The sequence below is a fragment of the Leucopleurus acutus genome (assembly GCF_964270905.1).
Source record: "Leucopleurus acutus genome assembly, chromosome: 6".
In the NCBI taxonomy this organism is placed as follows: domain Eukaryota; kingdom Metazoa; phylum Chordata; class Mammalia; order Artiodactyla; family Delphinidae; genus Leucopleurus; species Leucopleurus acutus.
The window spans coordinates 47182585-47208138 of NC_139149.1; the positions used below are offsets into that span (position 1 = coordinate 47182585).

Consider the following 25554-nt stretch of genomic DNA (forward strand, 5'->3'; position numbering starts at 1 on the left):
AATGGTAAATGGGAGTGTTTCCTTAATTTCTCTCAGATTTTTCATCATTAGTGTATAGGAATGCAAGAGATTTCTGTGCATTAATTTTGTATCCTGCTACTTTACCAAATTCATTGATTAGTTCTAGTAGTTTTCTGGTGGCATCTTTAGGATTCTTTATGTATTGTATCATGTATCTGCAAACAGTGACAGCTTTACTTCTTCTTTTCCAATTTGTATTCATTTTATTTCTTTTTCTTCTCTAATTGCCATGGCTAGGACTTCCAAGACTATGTTGAATAATAGTGGTAAGAGTGGACATCCTTGTCTTTTTCCTGATCTTAGAGGAAATGCTTTTAGTTTTTCACCATTGAGAATGATGTTTGCTGTGGGTTTGTTGTATATGGCCTTTATTATGTTGAGGTTGGTTCCCTCTATGCCCACTTTCTGGAGAGTTTTTATCATAAATGGGTGTTGAATTTTGTCAAAAGCTTTTTCTGCATCTATTGAGATGATCATATGGTTTTTATTCTTCAATTTGTTAATATGGTGTATCACATTGATTGATTTGCATATATTGAAGAATCCTTGCATCACTTGGATAAATCCCACTTGATCATGGTGCATGACCCTTTTAATGTGTTGTTGGATTCTGTTTGCTAGTATTTTGTTGAGGATTTTTGCATCAATATTCATCAGTGATATTGGTCTGTAACTTTCTTTTTCTGTAGTATCTTTGTCTGGTTTTGGTATCAGGGTGATGGTGGCCTCATAGAATGAGTTTGGGAGTGTTCCTTCCTCTGCAATTTTTTGGAAGAGTTTGAGAAGGATGGGTGTTAGGTCTTCCCTAAACGTTTGATAGAATACACCTGTGAAGCCATCTGGTCCTGGACTTTTGTTTGTTGGAAGATTTTTAGTCACAGTTTCAATTTCATTACTTGTGATTGGTCTGTTCATATTTTCTACTTCTTCCTGGTTCAGTCTTCGAAGGTTATACCTTTCTAAGAATTTGTCCATTTCTTCCAGGTTGTCCATTTTATTGGCATAGAGTTGCTTGTAGTAGTCTCTTAGGATGCTTTGTATTTCTGTGGTGTCTGTTTTAACTTCTCCTTTTTCATTTCTAATTTTATTGATTTGAGTCCTCTCTCTCTTTTTCTTGATGAGTCTGGCTAATGGTTTATCAATTTTGTTTATCCTCTGAAAGAACCACCTTTTAGTTTTATTGATCTTTGCTATTGTTTTCTTTGTTTCTATTTCATTTATTTCTGCTCTGATCTTTATGATTTCTTTCCTTCTGTTAACTTTGGGTTTTGTTTGTTCTTCTTTCTTTAGTTCCTTTAGGTGTAAGGTTAGATTGTTTATTTCAGATTTTTCTTGTTTCTTGAGGTAGGCTTATATTGCTATAAACTTTCCTCTTAGAACTTCTTTTGCTGCATCCCGTAGGTTTTGGATCGTCGTGTTTTCATTGTCATTCATCACTAGGTATTTTTTGATTTCCTCTTTGATTTCTTCAGTGATCTCTTGGTTATTTAGTAACGTATTGTTTAGCCTCCATGTGTTTGTGTTTTTTACGTTTTTTTCCCTGTAATTCATTTCTAATCTCATAGAGTTGTGGTCAGAAAAGATGCTTGGTATGATTTCAATTTTCTTAAATTTACTGAGGCTTGATTTGTGTCCCAAGTTGTGATCTATCCTGGAGAATGTTCTGTGCGCACTTGAGAAGAAAGTGTAACCTGCTGTTTTTGGATGGAATGTCCTATAAATATCAATGAAATCTATCTGGTCTATTGTGTCATTTAAAGCTTGTGTTTCCTGGGCTTCCCTGGTGGTACAGTGGTTGAGAGTCCACCTGCTGATGCAGGGGATGCGGTTTCATACCCTGGTCCAGGAAGATCCCACATACCGTGGAGTGGCTGGGCCCGTGCGCCATGGCCACTGAGCCTGCGCGTCCGGAGCCTGTGCTCCGCATGAGGAGAGGCCACAACAGTGAGAGGCTGACATACTGCAAAAAAAAAAAAAAAAAAGCTTTTCTTTCCTTATTTATTTTCATTTTGGATGATCTGTCCATTTGTGTAAATGAGGTGTTAAAGTCCCCCACTATTATTGTGTTATTGTCGATTTCCTCTTTTATAGCTGTTAACAGTTGCCTTATGTATTGAGGTGCTCCTATTCTGGGTGAATATATATATTTATAAGTGTTATATCTTCTTCCTGGATTGATCCCTTGATCATTATGTAGTGCCCTTCCTTGTCTCTTGTAACATTCTTTATTTTAAAATCTATTTTATTGGATATGAGTATAGCTACTCCAGCTTTATTTTGATTTCCATTTGCATGGAATATCTTTTTCCATCCTATCACTTTCAGTCTGTATGTGTCCCTAGGTCTGAAGTGGGTCTCTTGTAGACAGCAGATATATGGGTCTTGTTTTTGTATCCATTCAGCAAGCATGTGTCTTTTGGTTGGAGTATTTAATCCATTCACGTTTAAGGTAATTATCGATATGTATGTTCCTATGATCATTTTCTTAATTGTTTTGGGTTTGTTTTTTTAGGTTCTTTTCTTCTCTTGTGCTTCCCACTTAGAGGAGTTCCTTTAGCATTTGTTGTAGAGCTGGTTTGGTGGTGCTGAATTCTCCTAGCTTTGGCTTGTCTGTAAAGCTTTTGATTTCTCCTTTGAATCTGAATGAGATCCTGCCGGGTAGAGCAATCTTGGTTGTAGGTTCTTCCCTTTCACCACTTTATGTATATCATGCCACTCCCTTCTGGCTTGTAGAGTTTCTGCTGAGAAATCAGCTGTTAACCTTATGGGAGTTCCCTTGTATGTTATTTGTCGTTTTTCCCTTGCTGCTTTCAATAATTTTTCTCTGTCTTTAATTTTTCCCAATTTGATTACTATGTGTCTCGGCATGTTTCTCTTTGGGTTTATCCTGTATCGGACTCGTGACGCTTCCTGGACTTGGGTGGCTATTTCCTTTACCATGTTAGGGAAGTTTTCGACTATAATCTCTTCAAATATTTTCTCTGGTCCTTTCTCTCCCTCTTCTCCTTCTAGGACCCCTATAATGCAAATGTTGTTGCGTCTTATGTTATGTTGTCCCAGAGGTCTCTTAGGCTGTCTTCATTTCTTTTCATTCTTTTTTCTTTAGTCTGTTCCACAGCAGTGAATTCCACCATTCTGTCTTATAGGTCACTTATCCGTTCTTCTGCCTCAGTTATTCTGCTATTGATTCCTTCTAGTGTAGTTTTCATTTCAGTTATTGTATTGTTCATCTGTTTGTTTGTTCTTTAATTCTTCTAGGTCTTCGATAAACATTTCCTGCATCTTCTCGATCTTTGCCTCCATTCTTTTTCCGAGGTCTTGGATCACCTTCACTATCATTATTCTGAATTCTTTTTATGGAAGGTTGCCTATCTCCACTTCATTTAGTTGTTTTTCTGGGGTTTTATCTTGTGCCTTCATCTGGTATATAGCCCTCTGCCTTTTCATCTTGTCTATCTTTCTGTGAATGTGGTTTTTGTTCCACAGGCTGCAGGACTGTAGTTCTTCTTGCTTCTGCTGTCTGCCTTCTGGTGGATGAGGCTATCTAAGTGGCTTGTGTACGTTTCCTGATGTTCTTTATATTTTCTACTTATTTGTTGAAAATTTCTAATTTCTCACTCTGTGCATTCATTCTCCTCCCTAGTTCTTTGATCATCTTTATGATCATTACTCTAAATTCTTTCTTGGGTAGATTGCCTATCTCCACATCACTTAATTCTTCTTCTGTCATTTCACTTTGTTCCTTCTTCTGAAAATATTCCTCTGTCACCTCATTCTGTCTGAATTCCTATTTGTATTTTTACGTGTGTGGTGGGTTGGTTACATTTCTTGACCTTGGAGAAGTGGCCCTCTGTAGGAGATGTCCTATGCATCCCAGCAGTGCACTCCTCTCTGATCACCCAAGGGCCAGAGGCCAGCTGGTCCCAGGGTGGTGTCTGGCCTGTGTCTGCAGGCTGTGGGACTGTAGTTTTCTTGCTTCTGGTGTCTGCCCTCTGCTGGGTGAGGCTGGTCTAGAGGCTTGTGCAGGCTTACTGGTAGGAGGGGACTGTGCCTGCCGCCTGGTGGGTGGAGCTGGGTCTTGGTCCTCTGGTGGGCAGGGCCATGTCAAGGGGTGTGTCTAGAGGCAGCTATGGGCTCAGAAAGTCTTTAGGCAGCTTGTCTGTTTATGGGTAGGGCTGTGCCCCTGCCCAGTTTGTTCTTTGGCCTGAGGCCTACCAGCACTGGAGCCTACAGGCTGCTGGGTGGGGCCTGGTCTTGGCGCCAAAATGTCAGCCTCTAGGAGAGCTCATGCAGATGAATACTCCCCTGTATATTTGCCACCACTGTCTATGTGCCCAGGACTACAGTCTGACTACTGCCGCCTCCCAGCTTCCCAGAAGATGCTCTAAGACGAGCAGGTAGGTCTGGCCCAGGCTCCTATCAAATTACTGCTTTTGCCCTTGGTCCCAGTGTGCATGACATTTTGTGTGTGGCCTTTAAGAGTGAGGAGCTCCTGCAGTCAAGCCCCACTGGCCTTCAAAGCCAAATGCTCTGGGGGCTCCTCTTCCCAGTGCCGGACTGCCAGGCTGGGAAGCCTGACATGGGACTTGGAACTCTCACTCTGTGGGAGAACCTCTGTAATATAATTATTCTCCAGTTTGTGGGTTGCCCACCTGGGGTGGGTATGGGATTTGATTATATCACAAGTCCACCCCTCTGACCAGTCTAGCTGTGGTTCTGTCTTTATGTCTTTATCTGTAGAGGATCTGAGGATCTTTTCTGGTAGCTATCAGTCTTTTTCAATGATGGCTGTTTTGCAGATTGTTGTGATTTTGGTGTGCTCGTGAGAGGAGGTGAGCTTAGGGTCCTTCTACTCTGCCATCTTGACCACTCTCCAGGGAAGTATAGCATCTTAAATAAATAGTGCTGGTAAAACTGGACAGCCATATGCAAAAGAATGAAACTGGGCTACCACCTTACATCATACACAAAAACTAGCTCAAAATGGATTAAAGACTTGAATGTAAGACCTGAAACCATAAAACCCCTGAAAGAAAAGATAATCAGTAAGTTCCTTGACATGGGTCTTAGCAATAACTTTTTGGTTTTGACACAAAAAGAAAAGGCAACAAAAACAAAAATAAACAAGTAGGACTAAATCAAACTAAAAAGCTTCTATGCAGGAAAGAAAACCACCAAAAAAATGAAAAGGCAATTAATACTAAATGGGAGAAAATATTTGTACATCACATATCTGATACGGGGTTAATATTCAAAACATATAAAGAATTCATAAAACTCAAAAGCAAAAGAACAAACAATCTGAATAAAAAATGGGCAGAATATCTGAATAGACATTTTTCCAGAGAAGACATACAGACAACAGATACATGATTAGGTGCTCAAAATCACTAATCATCAGAAAACTGCAAAGCAAAACAGTGATATATCAACCTCACACCTGTTAGAATAGCTACCATCAAAAAGACACACAATAATAAAGTGTTGGCAAGAATGTGGAGAAAAGGGAATCCCTGTGCATTGTTAGTGGTAATGTAAATTGGTTCAGTCACTATGGAAAATAGTACGGAGGGTCCTCAAAAAGTTAAAATCAGAACTACCATATGATCCAACAATTCCACTTCTGGGTATTTATCCAAAGAAAATGAAAACACTAACTGGACAAGATACATGCACCCTGATGTTCACTGCAGCAATATTTACAACAGCCAAGACATGGAAACAACCTAAGTGTCCAAGTGTCCATCAATGTATAAAGAAACAAATAAAGAAAATGTGATACATACATACACACACATATATATATATATATGTGTGTATATATGGTAGAATATTATTCAGCAATAAAAAAGGAAATCCTGCCATCTGTGATAACTGTATGGACCTTGAGGGCATTATGCTAACTAAAATAAGGCAGAGAAAGATAAATACCATATGATCTCACTTATACGTGGAATCTAGAAAGAAAAAAACACAATAAGGACAACCAAACTCATAGACACAGAGAACAGACTGGTGGTTGCCAGAGGCAATGGATGGGGGTGGTGTGTGAAATGGGTGAAGAGAATTGAATATAAAATAATGTCATGGGATGTAATGTACAGTATGATGACGATAGTTAATATTGTATATTTGAAAGTTGCTAAGGGAATAAAGTTCTCATTACAAGAAAAAAATTTTGTAACTATATGTGGTGATGGATGTTAACCAGACTCACTGTAGTGATCATTTCACAATATACACAAATATTGAATCATTATGCTGTACACCTCAAGCCAAAATAACATTATGTGTCAATTATATCTCAATTTTTTAAATTCCCCTTTTAAAAAAAGAAATAAACAAATTTGGGAGTCATTAGCATTTAGATGCTATCTAAATCCAGGTGAGTGAATTATTTCACAATAAAGTGATGACAGTGAAAGAACAGAAGTTGTGCAAGGACTGGAGCATGGAGCATGGATGGCGAGATGAAGAGAAACAAGCAAAAAAGGGAGAATAGAAAACTAGGAGAAGAAACAAACTGAAATTCTGGAATGAAAAGTAAAAAGCATGTTTCAAGGAGGATAGAGTGGTAAAATGTGTCAAATGCTACAAGTTTTGTCATGAAAGATGAGAACTGAGAACTGACTGAAGTTACAGAGGTCACCAGAGACACTGGCAAGAACAGTTTCAGTGAAGTTGATATGAAGCAAAAGCATGACTGAAGCCAGATCAAGAAGGAATGGTAGGAGAGCATTATAAGTAGCAAATATAGAGAATTAGGACAATAATGAGGGGAATGAAAATGTCAAGAGAGGATTTTTTTTTTCCTAGCATGTTGATTGTAATAATCCAAGAAAGGGAAAAACTATGATGCAAGAGGAAGATAAGTGAGTAATATGAAGACACTATAGGAAAACAGAAGGTGTTGTGTCTATGTAATAAAAACCTCAGGGGTATGGGGGAGCAGGAGGGTGAGTATACCAGGGATGACCTCCCGGAACTACCTCAGGGCAGATCTCTTTGAGATACCTTTCAAAGATGATTTGATGTGATGATGAGTGTGGGTAATACCAGGCCCATGGAACGAAGAAGTTTTGCAAAGGCAAAAATCCTAATGGCAATTATTTATTTCTCTTTCCAGTAGGCCATCATATTTTTGTTTCCATTATTTGCATGCCTAAGAAATTTTGTTTGTTCTCAAACCTATTAAGGTTAGTAATATCTGATACTGTATTCATATAATTCAGTTAATTACAATATAAAACAATCAGTGCAAAAAGAAAAGGTATTTCCCTGAAAATTCAATGCTTCTGAAAAACTTGATAAAAGTGGGTTTTTAAAAAGACTTGCTGTTAAATTAGATATAGGTAAATTATATGTAGGTAAAACAAGTATAAAATACTGGCAGGAAACATGATAAAAAATGTACTGGGATCTGCACCCAGAAATTTTAGTAAGTGGCTAAGTTCTGGCACCAATTTAAAGAATCTGATATGAAACTTCTATTCGGGGAGTTTGTTCAAGAAAAACAACAATGTGTATTCAAGAAAGACAACAATAATTTCCAATTAGGGAATCCATTCTCAAAGAAAAAGTATGGCTTGGCCCTCGCAAACACATAAAAAAATTGCAAATGAATGTGAAAGTTTCAATTTATTAAATGCTTACATCTAAATGTGTATGTCTTTTTTTATGATTTCCCATTTTGAACTAAAAGGATTAAATGAATAGCTATCAGCTCCAAATGCACTGGAGAAGTTTTCGTTCCTGTAAATTCTACAAATAACAGAAGCCATTTTTAAAAATTTAAGTATCCACATTTAAATATTCTAAATAAAACGGTTAAGATACTTTCCCTTCTTCCTTAAATAGTTGCCTTTTTTCTGATACTCAGAATCACCTAACAAATCAACCAGATATTTCCTATGTATTAGCTTTATGGCCATAATATGGTGATGCTCTCATTAAATGACTAGGACTTTGTCCCTACGTCAAATGGCGCCAGCCAGACAGCTTTCAAGTTTTCCAGTTCTCTCTCTTATGAGAAGGCTTGTAGCAGTGACCTGCTTGCTGCCTGAATGCTTACTTAAAAATAATCTTTTTAACATTATTGACCTAAATAAATGGCTTTTTTCTTTACAGGGCTACTTATTCCATATTTTAGCAAAAGTCACCTTTACAATGCTCATTAAGAAATTTCTTATTTTAAGTATGAGTAAGGCAGAGTTAATATTTAGAATTTAAATGTATTAATAAGTCATTTTATGTGTGGTAAAGATGCGGATTATTGTTTTTACAATAATATAATTATTTCACATCTCCAGCCTTAACATTAAAAATCACATTAAAAAAAAGATCGCGGGCTTCCCTGGTGGCGCAGTGGTTGAGAGTCCGCCTGCCGATGCAGCGGACACGGGTTCGTGCCCTGGTCCGGGAGGATCCCACATGCTGCGGAGCGGCTGGGCCCGTGAGCCATGGCCGCTGAGCCTGCGAGTCCGGAGCCTGTGCTCCGCAACGGGAGAGACCACAACAGTGAGAGGCCCGCGTACCGCAAAAAAAAAAAAAAAAAAGATCGCCATTTAATTGTTAACTTATTGACGATCTAGAGTCTGTGGTAATTATATTATGATTAGAAGTTACATTCGGCATAGCAAAAAAGGATTTGAGAGGATCTCAAGACAAAAAGTTATCACTTGACTCTGGAAAATATATTTTCATTTTGTGACCCAAATAGTTTTGTTTGTTTGGGTTTTTGTGTGGAAGGTACTAGGCTATATTCAAGTCTGCTGAGTAGAAGTAATCAAATCACCTAATTCTACATAAAACTCAGAATTTTTCTTGCGAATTAGTACTAAGCTTTTTATCAAGCTGCCTTAAAAATGTTAACTAATCTTCAGCTGAACCAGTTTATTAACTTCAGGCTTAAAACTTCCTTACTTAAAAAAAAATTAAGCAAGATAACTAATTATTCTCCCTGTCTATATCCAAACACCACTAGTATAAATGAATTAGTTATTCTGAACATTAAAAAACTTACTCAGTTATAAAGGATAACTAAAAATGCATTGAAAAATTAAAATTATTCAATACAAAATATAGACTAGAATAATATAAACTCTAAGACTAAATAATATAAATTAAAGTATGAAAACTTGATTTTCAGGTAACATTTTGATCCTACAAGGTCTTACATGTGTTAAGTTCACAACTAAGAAATGATAACGTCTCTCTCTTCTCCCTCTACATCTTCCACAGTGCTAAGAGAGATACCTTTCTGAAATCTAAATCTAACTAAATCTAATCATATCTCTCCCCCTTTCTAAATACTTAATTTTAAAACCCCATAACTTGGGACCTCCCTGGTGGCGCAGTGGATGGGATTCTGCACTCCCAATGCAGGGGGCCTGGGTTCGATCCCCGGTCAGGGAGCTAGATCCCACATGCATGCTGCAAATAAGAGTTCGCATGTCACAACTAAGGAGCCCGCCCGCCGCAACTAAGACCTGGTACAACCAAATAAAGAAATAAATATTTAAAAACAAAAACAAACCTATAACTTTAATGATGTCCCATCACCTGCAAGCTTCTTCACTGCTTATCTAATCTAAGCCTCATCTTCTAACGTTATTTGCTAACACTTCCTACAATGTCCGAGTTCCTTAAGCCTGACTGTCCTTTCCCACTTTGCCTACCTGGCCATACTTCAATTAATTCTTCAAAACTTTGCTAAGATGGCATGCCCCGCCCCCCCCCCAAAAAATTTGCTAAGATATCAACTTGTTTAATCACTAATATTTATTGACTATGATTACACTACCAAGTTTAAGGTCCAGTGACATGTGTTGTAAATATGTAAGTTTTAGATGAAAAGATGCAGGCAGTCCTTTCCCTCAGAGAGTTTAACAATATGATGACTTTCTCCCTAAAACCTTACCCCTCTGAGCTACCTTTCTCAGAGCTACCTCTTTACATTAAATCTAATTCTTCTGATGTACTTATCATACTTTATTGTAATTATTTATATGACTCTTCCCTCCTACTAGCCTGTGAACAGGGAGAAAAGTAACTATTATTTATCTCTATAGTCTCAGCACCTGGCCAAATGAATTACCAATAGTAGTTGCTCAGTGCTACAATGAATTTTATGAGCAAAAACAATTTGCCAATGCAAGGAAAATATCTTTTACGGTCATACTTTGTCATTATATCAACATACGTAAATGAGCTTTAATTTTAATCTATAATATAGAAAAAATAATCTATGAATTAATTGTGAGTCTTCCTAACAAATGATAACTCTAAAATACGACTTTAGCCCTGTGTTTCACAGTTACTACTATCATCTTGGATGGGACAATTCTTCATTGGAGTGAGGCTGTTCCAAACCTTGCAGATGGTTAATACTGCTGGCCTTGCACTCTCAGTGTCAACAGCTGCCCTTTAGTCACTATGGAATCAATACATCCAACATGCTTGAAAGTGCCCCCTAGGTGAATAATTCTCCCTTGATAACTCCTGCTTATTTCAACTTTGTGACTTTGTTCAACTTTATTTGCAAATAAATCTACTCCATAGAGAATGTTGCTGTGTATCTTTAAAACTAAAAATTAAAATACGTGTAAAATAAAAAATTTAATCTAAAATAATTTCTTTGTATATGAGGTATAGATTTAATATTTAGCCTCTCTACCTTAAAGAGATATACATAAGCAAAAAAAGACTAAACAATTTATTTAAATGTAGGAAGAAATCATACAGAGTCCAATTTGGGGGGATACATGGGCTATATTACTAAGGCTTTGAATGGAATGTCACATTTAAAAGAGATGTGCATAGACTCAGATATGACCAGACAGCTTCAATGAACTGCTTGGAAAAATCAACCTGGAACCCTGCTTACAAGGTCCCAGGCAAAGCAGTTTTTAAAAAGAAATTATATGGTCAATCAGTATTCTTGCTGTACTTATAAATAAATCAGGCCAAGTTTAATATAAACAAATTTGTTTCACTATGATTATCTTTGGGGAAAAGTGGGGTAATTGTAGAGAGAAAAATTATGTTTGCACCTTTGTAGACATTAGATTCTAGTCCTGTTAACTGCCTTTGAGCTTTTGTTATTATATACCTGTAAACTGGACTAGATCTGAATTCTTCTAGTTTCCTCAAATATCTGGCTAGACTCACCAAACTAATGTTTCCCATTTTCTCCCACACTTCTGATTGGAAATCACCAAGAATAAAGTCAACCCTGGAGCCCCACTTACCAACTGCTCCTAACCACTGACACTGCTGCAAAACTAGAAAGTATTGAGCCTTGGGTACACATCTCACAGCTGAAAAAGGCCCCACCTGATACCTGGTCCTGTATAAACAATGGAGACCTACAAATCAAACTGATGAGGAAAAGAAGTAGCTGATATCGATGTAGACTGCTTCTGCCCAAGATGCCGGATCAAGACTCCCTACTCTAGCTAAACATGAAACCCTTTCTTTTTTTCTTTCTTTCCTTTATTCTGACATTGGCCTGGAAAGATAATACCCTCATTTGTATCTCCCAGGCCATTGCTAAGGGAAGTAATCTTTGGATTTAGAATAACTCTTTATTTCAGGCTAGAAGAAAATCGAACTTAACTCCTGGCTTGAATGGACAATTGTGCCCTGATAGGATTTATCTTTGTCTGTGATTATCATTATCCTTGGGCTTATGAATGCTTAGATGACCAGTGCACAGCTGGGCAATGCCTCTTAGGTTATTTAACTGTGCCACTCACTGTTCTAAAAAAAAAAAAAAACCCTACCAGGAGGATTTTCATGATACAGGGTTCGCTTCCTTTGGCAGGGCTATATTTCCCTGGTTAGGAGTAAATATGAATCAGAATATAATCAGAAGCCTCTCCTTAACTCTTGAACGTACTGCAGAATCCGCTGCTGCTAAAGCATTAGCTGCCCAGCAAAGATCCTAACACTCTCTAGCCAAAGTTGTTCTTGAAAATATAATAGCCATTGATTATCTTCTAGCTAAGCAAGAAGGTGCTAGGGCCACCCCCCCCCCCCCCCGTTGTATCTGGATTGACATTTCTGGGAAAGTTAAAACTCAGTTACATAAGACCATTGAGCAAGCCACTTGGCTTAAAAGGGTGACTCCAAGACCCCCCTTCAAGGGGGTCTTTGATTGGTTTGAGTCCTGCAGACCAGGGCTCTGAAGTGCACTCCAAACACTGGGAATTATCCTGCTCATAGTTAAATCAAAATAATCTCCCTGGCACTGTATTCTCTCAAAAATTTTAAATGCATTTTGCAGCAGCCAACTGCCAAGCAAATGATATCCCTAAGACTGGAATGTCAGAAAAGTAACCAAAAGAATGACCAACTTAAAATTCATGAACCTGGAACTGTGACCCATAGATGTCATAGAGATTAAGCAAAAACTTCATGCCACGCCAAGGATCAGTAGCTGAGAGTGACACTAATACATTAATTTTTAATCACATCTCTCTGTTAAGCTGAGAGTCTGATCAAAGGGGAGGGAATTGTTAAAGAGGAAACCACTGGCCCAAAATGGCATCACTTGTGCAAAAGCCCATTTTACCAAACCTAGACTTAATACCTGACAATTGCAGTTATGCTCTTCCCCAGAAATGTAATCTTAATCAACCAGTTTAGAATTTTCTGGTTGGCAGCAATGAGGTAATCTGTCACATGGGCCCTCTCCATCCAACCTGCACCCCGCCCCAACCCTGCCCCCTGCCCCCAGAGGAAAAAGAAGCAATCTGCACCTAAAAAAATCCCTGCCTTCCCTTGACTTCAAAAAGATGTCCTGGTCTAAAAGTAATTCTTTCTTTTCTTTTGCTAATAGCTCCCTTGCCCCACCCTTCCATTTTGTACAACCCCTTGGAGTGCCCTTCTAGTTGCTAATGGGATGCTGGCTGATTCATGAATTGCCTAATGAAGCCAACTAGACCTTCAAAAAAAAATTTTAGTAACGAAAAATAAGAAAAATTTGCTAGGGCTTCCCTGGTGGCGCAGTGGTTGACAGTCCGCCTGCCGATGCAGGGGACGCGGGTTCGTGCCCCGGTCCGGGAAGATCCCACATGCCGCGGAGCGGCTGGGCCCGTGAGCCGTGGCCGCTGAGCCTGCGCGTCCGGAGCCTGTGCTCCACAACCGGAGAGGCCACAACAGTGAAAGGCCCGCATACCGCCAAAAAAAAAAAAAAAAAAATCAAGTAATCAGCTCAATAGATGCAGAAAAAGCATTTGAAAAAAAATCAATAATCCTTCACGATAAAAATTCCCAGACAACTAAGAATAGAATTGAACTTCTTAAACTTCACAGAGGGCAATTCTGAAATAAAACTACAGCTAACAACATACTTTATGCTGAAAGATTGAATGATTTCCCCTGAGACAGGGAACAATGAAAAGATAACTGCTCTTAACCCATCTATTAAATGAGCAGGAGTGTGTGTGTGTGTGATTGTGATAAAATTCACCACTGTAATTTTAGAGTGTACAATTCAGTGGCATTCAGTGCATTCACAATACTGTGTAACCATCACCACTATGTAGTTCCAGAATTTTTCATCACCACAAAAGGAAATCCTGTACTCCCCATTCTCTGCTCTCTCCAGCCCTAGGCAACCACTAATCTAATATCTGTCTCTATGGATTTGCCTCTTCTGGCTATTTCCTATAAATAGAATCATACAATATGTGGCTTCTTTCACTGAGTATAATGTTTTCAAAGTTCACCCATGTTGTGACATATATCAGTACTTCATTCCTTTTTATGGCCGAACAATATTCCACTGTATGGAGAGACTATATTTTGCTTATCCAGGCATCTGTTGAGGGACAGGTGTGTGTATTTTAACAGAAAGATAGCCTTTATCCTCAAGGAATGAATCTCTATGGTGGGATTTCAAGCATAACATCAAACTGGAGATAAGAGAGTTGGCAGCAAGGGCCTTTCTCAGAACTTTCAAGTCACAATTTAGAAATCACTTGTTCTGTGACTAGCTCTGTGGGAGTGGCAATGAGGCGGGATGTCTAATGGTACATGCTCCCCACAGGTGTCAAGGCTTCCAAACCACTTCTGCCTGGTAGGGAGGTTACTACAGGACGGCATCTGGCAGGCTCTTGGAATAAAAGCTTACATCTCAGGCTACTCACCCCCCATTTCACTGGGGGAGGACATGTCATAAGAATAACTAGGTTTCCACACACAGGCTGTTTGCACAAGCATAAAGGAAGGGAGGATCTGAGTGATCCCCTGGATAATTTAATCCCCACGTCAGCCCAACTGCTGTCTTGGGTTCTCTCCATAACATATATACACACATAAAATTAATTACACAACTTCTAATAATGCACCAAATAGGTCCTCTTAAAGGTAATTAAATCAGTCCAGTTTGAAAACATTTGGCTGGGCCAAGCTTTGTTTGTGAGGCTAAGTACTGTAGTGGTTCAGAACAAAGGCTTTAGAATCAGGTAGACCTACATTCAAATAGTGCCTCTGCTACCATTAGCTCTGGGAATTTAAACAGGAGATACAACCTCAATTTCTTCACCTATAAACTGGGAACAGTAGTTAACAGTACCAAACTCAGTACATTCTCACCACCATATGTGAAGAATGCAGCATGGTGCCTAGGAGAAGCAATTTTTAATGTGATTATTAAAAATCACCGTCGTCAACGTTTACTGAGATTTTATGAAAGGACAGACTAAGGATCGCAACTGCCAACTCTACGTTATTCGATACAATTAAACCATGAGCTTAAATGGTTCAAATTTATCCCATCATCTTACATTCCTACAGATTTCATCCAGTAGCTGAATTTGGGGGAGGAAAAGAAAAAGGACCCACACAAAACTTTCCCAGTTGAAGACATTTTTATTTCGGTACGCACCTGAGTCCCTGGCAGGACGGGCCTGTCCTCCGCGGGAGGACATGTCCTCCCCCTCCTTTGGGAGAGGATGGGGGCCCTGCCCTGAGGGGGCAGCTGGGGGATGAGGCAAAGGGCTATGTGACAGTGATAGGTCACAATGAGGCAAAGGGCTATGCGACAGTGATAGGTCACAAAGGGCCCAGAGGATAAAAAGGCTGTGCCGGGGGGTTAGGCTGAGAAAGTGGTTACTTCTCTCACTAGGACTGAAGTTCACCACACCCTCTTGGGGAGATAAAAACCCAGAAGCAGAAGTGAGGGGAGGCAGAGGGGGAGCCTACCATACCTCTCTACACACCTGAAGAGATTCAGCCTGGGGTCCAGGCGCCCTACAGCGTCCCCCTGTGATCATCTGTGCCCCTACCCACACCCCTGCCTCTGGGAGACCCTGAGGCAAAGCTGGGGGCCTGTGGGGTGGGCTTGGAAGACCTGCCGTAGGGCCGCCTGTGTGTGACTTACGAGCACCGCAGCTCGCTCTTCTGCCAGTGAGGCCGAGGGAGGGAAGAGCCAGGGGCCCACCTTAACCGCGCTGCCTGTCGTGATCAAAGGCAGCCATGAGTGGGGACTCTCTGCTCCCGTATCACACGGCCCAGAGCAGCACCGGGGTGGGCCTGTTCAACACCACCACGGGGAAGCTGCAGCAGCAACTGCGCAATGGCGAATATGACATCTTCAAGTACGCACCGATATTTGAGAGCGACTTTATCCAGATCACGAAGAGGGGAGACCTGATTGACGTGCACAACTGTGTCTGCATGGTGACCGTGGGCATCACATCCAGCAGCCCCGTCCTCCCACTCCCAGACACCATGCTGCTGGCCCGATGGGCCACCGACTGTGAAGAGCACGCTGAGCACAGCCAGGCCGCCAAGGGCAAGAGCCACGAGCCTGCAAAGACCTTAGAGCTCACCAGGCTCCTTCCCTTGACGTTCGTGAGCATCTCCACTCACAATCGCGAGAAACAACAGCTGCGCGTGAAGTTTGCCACTGGCCGCTCCTGGTACCTGCAGCTGTGTGCCCCTCCGGACGCACAGGAAGACCTCTTCACCTCTTGGGAAGAGCTGATTTACCTCCTGCGACCACCAGTAGAGAGTTACAGCCGCACCTATGCCGTTCCAGCCTGGGACATGATCGGCCTGCCTGTGTTCGAGGAGGAGGAGGACGGCAGGAGCCCAGAAGTGGAGGATTTCCAAGGAAAGTGGGATCAGGACCAGGTGAGCATCTGCAGCCTCCACACGTGCTCTGAGCTGTCCGGGGCCACGTCTGCCGCTTTTGCTGGCGGGGAGGGGATCCAACTGGACTCCCACAAGCCCGACACCATGCCCGATGTGGCCACTGCAAAAGCAAAACCTACAGTGCTTGACAAAGCGTCAGCATCGCGGGCAACAACAAAGGTGGAGACAGCGGGGGTGGCAGGAGGCACCGCAGTGGGTGCTTTGAGCGTGGCAGTGATCAAGTCTCCTGCCCCTGAAGAGCAGAGCATGGCCACAGCAGCCACAGCCAGCAACGGTCCAGGAGGAAGCAAAACCAACATAGCCACTGGGGGCACTGCCAGAACATCCCTGAGGAGCAGGAAAACGGTGCTGCGAAAAATTCAGGGTATGCTTGGCAGGTGCCGCGAACTATTCAGGGTATGCTTCCAGCACGTCCACCAGTCTCTCCCCAGAGGCCAGCGTGACTGTGGTCGGAGCAGAACCTACCGGCAAGACTGCTGAAGGAAGAGCCAACGAGGAGGACGAGGGGACCCTCATCTCAACCTTGCCACAGGAAGGCAAAGTGAGTGAACAGGATGGCAGCTCACAGAGGGTGTCCCAGGCCCGCAAGGGAAGAAAGGAGAGAAGGGAGCACTGGGGAGAGGACAGAGCTCTTACGAGCCCCTCGCTCTGCAGTTCAGTGGAAAGCCACCACAAGGCAGCAGGGAACAAGACCATCCAGAAAGCAGCTGGCCCGTGCTCAGGCGGCCGCAGAGCCACTAGAGATGACCAAAAGGACAAAGGCCATGGCAGCCCGGGGGGCAGCGAGCAGGGCACTGCTCACAAAGACATCAGCCATGCTCCCATCACCAACGAGTCCAGGACCTCGCACAAATCGGGCAGGAGCTTATCTACAGCGAGTTCAGGTCCCACCACCGAGAGACTCAGCAGAATCAGCTCTTTCTTCAGGAATGTCAGAGCCAGGCTTACTACAAAGACAGTGGCCTCCTCACGCGATAAATATGTGAGCATCATGGCGAAGCCAGTGCAAGGGACCCGAATGGAGGCCATCGTAGAGACAGCAGAGAGTGGCCAGGGGCTGGAGATCACTGGAGGTGTGACATCTGAGACCGTGTAGCCAGTGACCGTTGAAGCCCATCAATAGTACCTAGAGCTGGGAGCTGCAAAGGGGACCAGGGCTCAGGGAAATACCCCTGGAGAGCCCATTTCAGCTTCCTTACTGCAATTTAAATAAAAAACCAAACAATCTGAGAATGCATGGTGTCTTGTCGGAATTTCTAGGTCCTGAAGCCCAGCCATAGCCTCACAGTGGATTCTGTGATGTCAGCTGTGCCACAGTCTGAGACCCAGTGTCCAGACAAGGGCAGCCCCACCTCACACACATGCTCAGCGCCAACAGCAGTGCTGCATCTGGCCTCCACTCCTTTCTGGCTTGCCCCCCAGGGCCATGGCTCAAAGTCAGACTATGGTCTGGGAAGCTCTCCTTCACTATCCCCCTATTCTTTTTATAAACGCTTATTTCCCCTGAAGGTCTGTAAACATAGCAAGAACAGGACTCATGTCCCCTCGGGCTATTCAGTGGACAGAAGTATTAGCTAGCAATCAGAACCGCAAGCACTCTCATCTAGACTTAGCCGTTCCCTGCCCAGGTATTAGCTCGCAATCAGAACCGCAAGTATTAGCTAGTGTGCCATCGTAAGCATACCACTCGATGACATTTCACAAGATAAGCAACCCCACGAAGACATTTCACAAGATAAGCAACCCCACGAAACTAGCACTTGGTGAAGAATCAGAACATCACTGCAACTCTGGAAGTGCCCCCCTGCAGTCACTCAAGGGTAACCACTACCCTAGCTTCCAACACCATAGATGAATGTTGTTTGCTTTTTCAACTTTACATACTGGAATCACATAGTATGTACTCTTTGACTCTGGTTTCTTTCCCTTAACATTATATTTATGAGGTTTGTGCATGACTTTCCTGGCGATCGTCCATTTATTTTCACTGCTATACAGTATTCCATTGTGTGATGATACTACAACTTATTCTGTTATTGATTTAAGCTATTATCAGTTTTGGGCTATTAAAAATAGTGCTATTATGAACATTTATATACAGATCTGCTGGTAAAAATATACATAAACTTCTGTTCGGCATATACATAGGAATGGAATTGAATATATGCATATGTTCAGCTTCTGATTATACTGCCAAGCTATTTTCCTTCCAAAATGACTGTGGAAATAATAATTCCCACCAGGAATATATTAAAGTCCTGGTTGTTCCACATCCTTGCCAACATTTGATACTGTTTAGCTCTTTCCTTTTAGCCATTCAGGTGGGATATAGTGACTTTTCTCCCTTTTTCATGATAAAAATATACTTAAAAATATATAATTGGGCTTCCCTGGTGGCGCAGTGGTTGAGAGTCCGCCTGCCGACGCAGGGGACGCGGGTTCGTGGCCCGGTCCGGGAAGATCCCACATGCCGCGGAGCGGCTGGGCCCGTGAGCCATGGCCGCTGAGCCTGCGCATCCGGAGCCTGTGCTCCACAACGGGAGAGGCCACAACAGTGAGAGGCCCGCGTACCGCAAAAAAAAAAAAAAAAAAAAAAGTAATGCATTAAATATGCTATGGTCTGAGTGTTTGTGTCACCACCCCCTCCAAATTTATATTGAAATCCTAACCCCAATGTGATGGTATTAAGAGGGAGGGCCTCTGGGAGATAATTAGTGTAACCAGCCCAAACTGACCCTATCCTGTTTCTAGAAGGATAACTGAGTTGTTTTTTAAGAGACTACAGAACAAAACCACCAATCATGCAGCTGAAGCATGTGCAGAGGAGAGAATTTTGACCTCAAATACACCTGGAACCAAAGTTTATCCCCCTGCTCCATGGAACCAAAGGACCGGGACATGACCGGAACGAGAACACCAGAACCCATTCAGAAGCAAAGGGTCCATCGTCCAGGAAGATGTGATGTTGAAGCCCCTTTACCATAAATGGCCAGGTTCCAAAGCTCTCCAATTGGAAGATCCACATACCAACCCTACCAGCTAACTCATAAAAGCTTGACCGAACCCTAGATCTTAGAGACAGATTTGAGCCTTGCCAGCTCACATCACAATAAAGCTTCTTCTTTTCTCAAAAGCCTGTACCATAGTACTGGCTACTATGTGAATCAGGCAGTGACCCCTTGCTAGCTAACATTAGGACATGAGGACAGAGCCCTTATGAATGAGATTAGTGCCGATATAAAAAGAGGCCCCCAAGAGCTCCCTTGCTCCCCCAACCACATGAGGACACAGCAAAACAAGATGGCCATGGTCTATGGAACCAGGAAGCAGGCTGTCACCGGACTTGGAATCTGCCAGCGCCCTGATCTTGATCTCACAGCCTCCAGAACTGTGAGAAATAAATTTCTGTGGTTTACAAGCCACCCAGTCTATGGTATTCTGTTACATCAGGCTAAACGGACTAAGACAGAATATAATACTAGTAATAAAGTCACAAGAGACAACATGAAAATGCCAAAGCTGATGCTTCTGCTCCAAGTTATCCGCCACATTATGAGGAAAAAACAAGGATGACCTCAGCTAAAAATAACTATGAGTTTAACAATACATCATTTGAAATATAGATATCTACTATTGTTAACAACTACCCCCCTACATGTTCAATGCACTTTGAGAAACTGGTTAATAATATAAAGTCTTCATCATTAGCAAAATATTTTAGGATCCTATTTATATCATCTTTATCTCATTTATATTCATTAGTACATCATATATCCTACATACTATATTAGAATATTATTAAATTTATGTAGTTCATTAAAAATGTACATATATTGGTGATCTATGCTCCAAAAAATTTTAACTGATAGGGAAGCACAATCAAAAATAGTTCAGAATAAGACCATTAATATAGAAGACTGGAGGCTAAAAATCATGTAGTCTAAGAAGAATTAAGAATGAACCAGATTTAAAGACAATACCCTAACAAAGGTCACCCAGCAAGAAGCAATTACAGTTGACCCTCAGTATCCACGGGTTTCATATCTGCAGGTTCCATATCTGCAGGTTCCACATTCACAGATTCAACCAACCGAGGATCAAAAAATCATTGGAAAGAAAATTCCAGAGAGTTCCAAAAAGCAAAACTTGAATTTGCCCCAAATCCAGAAACTGTTTACATAGCCGTTATGTTGTATTTACAACTATTTACATAGCATTTACATAGTATTAGGTATTATAAGTAATCTAGAGATGATTTAAAGTATACAGGCATCCGATTTTAACCAGTGAGAACACCGAGACCCAGAGAGTTGAGATAACTGGCTGGAGATCATCCCATAATGATACATCACAATCTTCACACTGATAGGGGAGATGTTTGATGCTGTCACTGGAAACCTTCCACAATCCCTCCCAGAACTAGCCTTCCCGGGATTCATAAACATCAGTTAACTCCCAAGAAAGGACACAATATGCAGAGATGTCCTAACTCAGTATATTTTTTAAAAGTGATACATTTGGCTTGGGCTTATCTTAATGGCTAGTAGGAGAATCATGGGGAAGGAAATCAACCAGTTTTGGTATTCTGTGCCCCAACTCAAAAATAAAATAGGTGTTATTTTAAAGTCAAAAAAAATATATATATATACACATACATACAGGAGGATATGCCTAGGTTATATGCAAATACTATGCAATTTTATATAAGGGTCATGAGCATCCACAGACTTTGGTATCCACAGGGGTCCTGGAAACAATGCCCAACCTAGGGACTACTGTTTTGTTAATCAACCACTCAAAGGAAAACCAAGTAAAAGTTCTCCAAAACTAAACAAAAAATAAATCTATAAGATAGATTCAATATAAGAATTAAAAATTTTAAAGGCAACAACCAGAGGAAGGAAACTTTAATTTAGGTTTCTAAAGCAAAAAATTCCAAAAGGTATGCTATTTCTTAATTGCAAAAAAACGGGGAAAAAAATGAAGGAAGCAAACTTCTAGCAATCTCTAATAATTCCTATTCCCAATATGGACATTATCAGATTTATCTACATTTCAAGAGGAAAACAAAAAATGCGAAGAAGCACGTTTTAAAAGCTGCTAACTAGCCTTAAAACACGACATTTTACATTTTAAAATATAACTTTTTTTTTTTTTGGCCACACCATGTGGCTGGCAGGAACCTAGTTCCCCAACCAGGGATCGAAGCTGACCCTGGAAGTGAAAGCGCTGAGTCCTAACCACTGGACCGCCAGGGAACTTCCTAAAATTTAACTATTTTAAAACATTTATTTCTTGACATGATAAACAAATAACAGTCTGGTTAAATTTAATAATATTTTAATACCTTCTTACAGAGTTTAAGATCTGTATTTATTTTTCAAGGTTCACTTAAATAACATGTAAAAAAATTTTTGACCACAGGAGGCTAACATCAAAATAATATCAAAACTCATCCCCTAGAAAAACATGTATTATTTTAATACCTACAAATGAAAAGCACATTATAAACATTTTAATGTATAATAATATGGAAATGGAAAGTGATCTAACTGTTTCACAAGAATGAAAATCTCTTTCCCAAGCTATTAGAAAAGCTCTTTCATCACAGTGTAGCTTTCTAGGCAAGTGAAGAAGTCTGAAGCAAAGGAGTTAAGTTGCCGGCTTTTTTTTCCCTCCCTGTGGGAGCCTGTGGGTGGGTGGGGGTGTGAGGGCCTCTCGGGGCTCAGCGTGGACCCAGCCCTGTGCCCCCTCCACCCCGAGCCCCTGCACACGAGCACTGCGCTGGTCAGCATCTGCCCAGGTGGGCAGCAGCCTCACCTTGGCCTTCTTCACACGCTCCACGGCCTCAGCATATGTTCCTAGGGGCTGGTGCCGAACACCTGCACAGGGCGGGCAGGTGTGAGGGGCCAGGTACCACTGAAGCAGGGCTGACTATCGTCCTGGGGGCCTCACGGGGTTGGGGGAGCACACACAGGTGAAGAATAAAGGTGTCTGTCTATCTGTTAGTCCTTTCTACTTTTTTTAAGGCCTCCTAGTCAACAGGCCTTATGTTGCCTGCTTATTTCTATTAAAACAAGAGTAGGAATGGGACACAACAACTACAGGTGATGAGTTAGAATGCTCATTAATTTCAGTTACTGGCCATCTTAAAAGTTCCCTAGTCAGCTTCTGTTTCTATGGTAACAAAGGTAGAATCAGGAAGCAGAAGCAAATACTTTAACAGTTAAATAGTGAGAGTCAAGTATTGAATGGCATATACAGTAATTTCATTTTAAGAAAATCTAAAATGTAAAAAGGAAGAAGGGAATCATATTTCATACAATCTTAAAGACTCAAAAGGAGGAGCCTACCAGTCCAGTATTTTTCCCTTGATTGTTTTAATTGAGAATTATTTACATTTTACTTTTAACTTTTCTAAAAATTTGATTCCACTCTGGCCACAAAAACAAAACAAAAACCTAGAATCACCAAGTGTCCTGATTCACTTTCTAGAACAAATTTCACAGTACTAGATTTAAGGCTTTTAAATATTATACCATATTTTGTGATCCTAAATAGAACTTGATTTTAAGATTTTTCTTTGAAATAGTGATCCTAATATGACTTTTTAAGTCAAGCAAAGCAGCTATCTTTAAGAATGAAAATAAACCTTCTGTTAGTACGGATATGAACCTTTCCTGTACACACACACACACACACACACACACACACACACACACACACCTTATACCAGTGAAATATATACAATGTGTTTAGAATGGAAATTTCTTCAGTATATTTTCTAAGTTTTTCTGGGATCCTCTTAAGTTTGTGAGTATTCAAAATCATGACTTTATTAGAATTTTTAAACTGTTTATTCTTTTCAAAATTGCTTTATGTTCAAACTTTTCTTCTTCCTCTCTCAAAACACTGTCACCGCAAAGAGTCTCTGTCTCTTGTCTCTCATCACTCACTCTGGGGGCAGCAACCTGCCATGTCAGAAGCAGCACTATGGAAATGACCATGTGACAAAGAACTGAGGCCTCCTGCCAAAGCCAACAAGGAACTGAGGTCGGCCAGTAACCTGTGAGCTTGGCAGCAGATCCGCCAGCCACAGCTGAGACTTGAGATGACTGCCGTCCCTACAGACTTGACAGCCACCTCGTGAGAAAACCCGAGCTAAAACCACCTAAATTAATCCCAGATTCCTGACCCCCAGAAACTGAAATAAGTATTTGTTGTTTTAAGCTGCTAAATCTAGAAATTTTTTGCTAAACAGAATTAGATAATCAATAAAGTATCTTATTCATCTTTTTATTTTCTCCCATCCCAACTCTAAGAGTTCCTTGACTTTAGCAAATACTTGACAAATATATCACAAAGTAAAGCACTAAAATATAATGCAGTTTGGCCAAAACTCCTACCAAATGGGCTTGCCCTACTGCTAAGGGAAACAGAAAAATTGTAAGCCCCCATCTCCTTGTGACAAATGAAATAATTTTTTTAATGTTCATTTATAAAACATATGATATCCTAACCTGTAAACATCAGAAAACAAAGAGTATGTCCAAAAGCTATATTTCAACCCTATCTACGACTGTTCTCCACAGTGAATATTCAAATGTTGGCCAAATTTTTGCATCTCATCTTTATCTATAGACAATCTGAACTATACCTTTAGTTCTGCACATCCAAATCTCACCTCTCTTGTAATAACGTTCCTAAGAGGAAAATGGTGGAAGACTTACCAAAGGCAAAGAAAGATTGCTGATATCCTATCTAGGACATCTTACCTAGTTATCTGCGCCTTTCGTTGTCTTTTTTTTTTGGTGGTAAAATATATATAACATACCATTTACCACTGTAATAATTTTTAAATGTACATTTCAGTGGTATTAAGTACATTCATATAGTGCAGTACCACCACTATCCATTTCCAGGCCTTTCATTGTCTTTAAACCAAATTTCTCAGAGAATAAAAAAACTGAACTTCTAATATTTTAAATGTGCATTACAAAACAAATTTTAAAAATAATAAAAACAAAGTCAGGACCTTTTAAGAACCCAAGTTTGCATAATTAAGGAAAATCTTTGGTAAACAGATTAATAAATTTTGTTTAAATAAAAGTTATGTCTTTAACCCAATAAGCTAAAATTAATCCCATACAGTGTTTATAATTTTGAAAATTTTCTATGTTCTAATAAATAGGATCAATATTCTAGCAAAATTTTTCTTCAACAGTAACTATTTTGTAGCATGGCAGCTTGAAGGTAATTTCAAAATCTTTAGGTAACCTAAAGCCTTGGACTGATATTAAATTGAGTTAACTAAATGATGATTATTAGAGTCCTAGGAAAAAAATCTAAGTAAGATAAAATACTGAAACATTAATTACTAAGCATAGTTTTAAGTTTATATACTTTTGCTTCTTATTTTAATATTGACAGGCTATAGTTCTGGGTCATGTTAATGAAAGTGTTGATTTTTGCCTCTTTAAGGTTTAAAGGCATTTATATGGCTATAAAAAGTTGTCTTGTGTGTGATCAAGAGCTCTGCTAGTCTGCTAAAATGCTGGTGTGTGGCAGACAGTTCTCAATTACCCACCTCTAACTTTTCTCTGTGAAACAGAAATTAGTTTAGCTAAAAGGTACAATCAATATGAGCAGTTGAGGCTACCTTAGGAGCAACAGCGACAGAGAAGTACAACTGAGTATGTGCATTTATTTGTCCAAAAAAAAAAAGTGTTTCATCCCAAAGAAGGGATTCTTGGGCTTTTTTGGTCTCCAGACCCCATTCCACTCTTAGAAATTATTGAGGACTCCAAAGAGCTTTTATTTTATATGGATTATAGCTATTGATGTTTACCATATTGGAAATTAAAACCGAGGTATTATTTTAAATACTTATTTACTGATACATTTGAAAATAGCAATGATTAATGTATTGCACAATAATACAAATAACATCTTAGTATTGTTACAAATATTGTTTTGACCTCGCAGATCCCCTTAGAGAGAACCACTAACCTCTAAGGGGATCTTAGTGAAGCGTCTGTTTATTCCAGAATATGAAAGAAAATAAAGAAGGACCTAACTTGGAAAGTGAATTTTGTTTGCCTTGATTTATAACAGCCAATTCTGAAAAGAAGCTATGAAACATTTTAAATTTTAGCAAATTTCATTCAATGTTGATGGGCTTGCTTCCTTGAGGTACTGATTAATACCTTTATCTTCAATATGAAAGGCTATTCCATACCTTCTGTGCAGTGTGCGCAAAGAGTAGAAATGCTGTGTCCTACCAGAATAATTTTCTGTGCTTTATGCTCACTTTTTTATTTCCTTGATTATCCAAAAAAAAAAAAAGTAATTAAGGTTCTTCCTCACTTA

General features: G+C 40.3%; 1 protein-coding gene and 1 pseudogene across 10 annotated transcripts in view; one reads left to right on the plus strand and one right to left on the minus strand.

The window, feature by feature from the left end:
• BAZ2B (bromodomain adjacent to zinc finger domain 2B) overlaps positions 1-25554 on the minus strand; it is a 381771-nt gene that overhangs the window by 251100 nt on the left and 105117 nt on the right. The window lies entirely within an intron of this gene.
• LOC309963265 (Golgi-associated RAB2 interactor protein 4-like) lies at positions 15505-17281 on the plus strand (annotated as a pseudogene). Its single transcript has one exon. The product of its transcript is annotated as a Golgi-associated RAB2 interactor protein 4-like (transcript).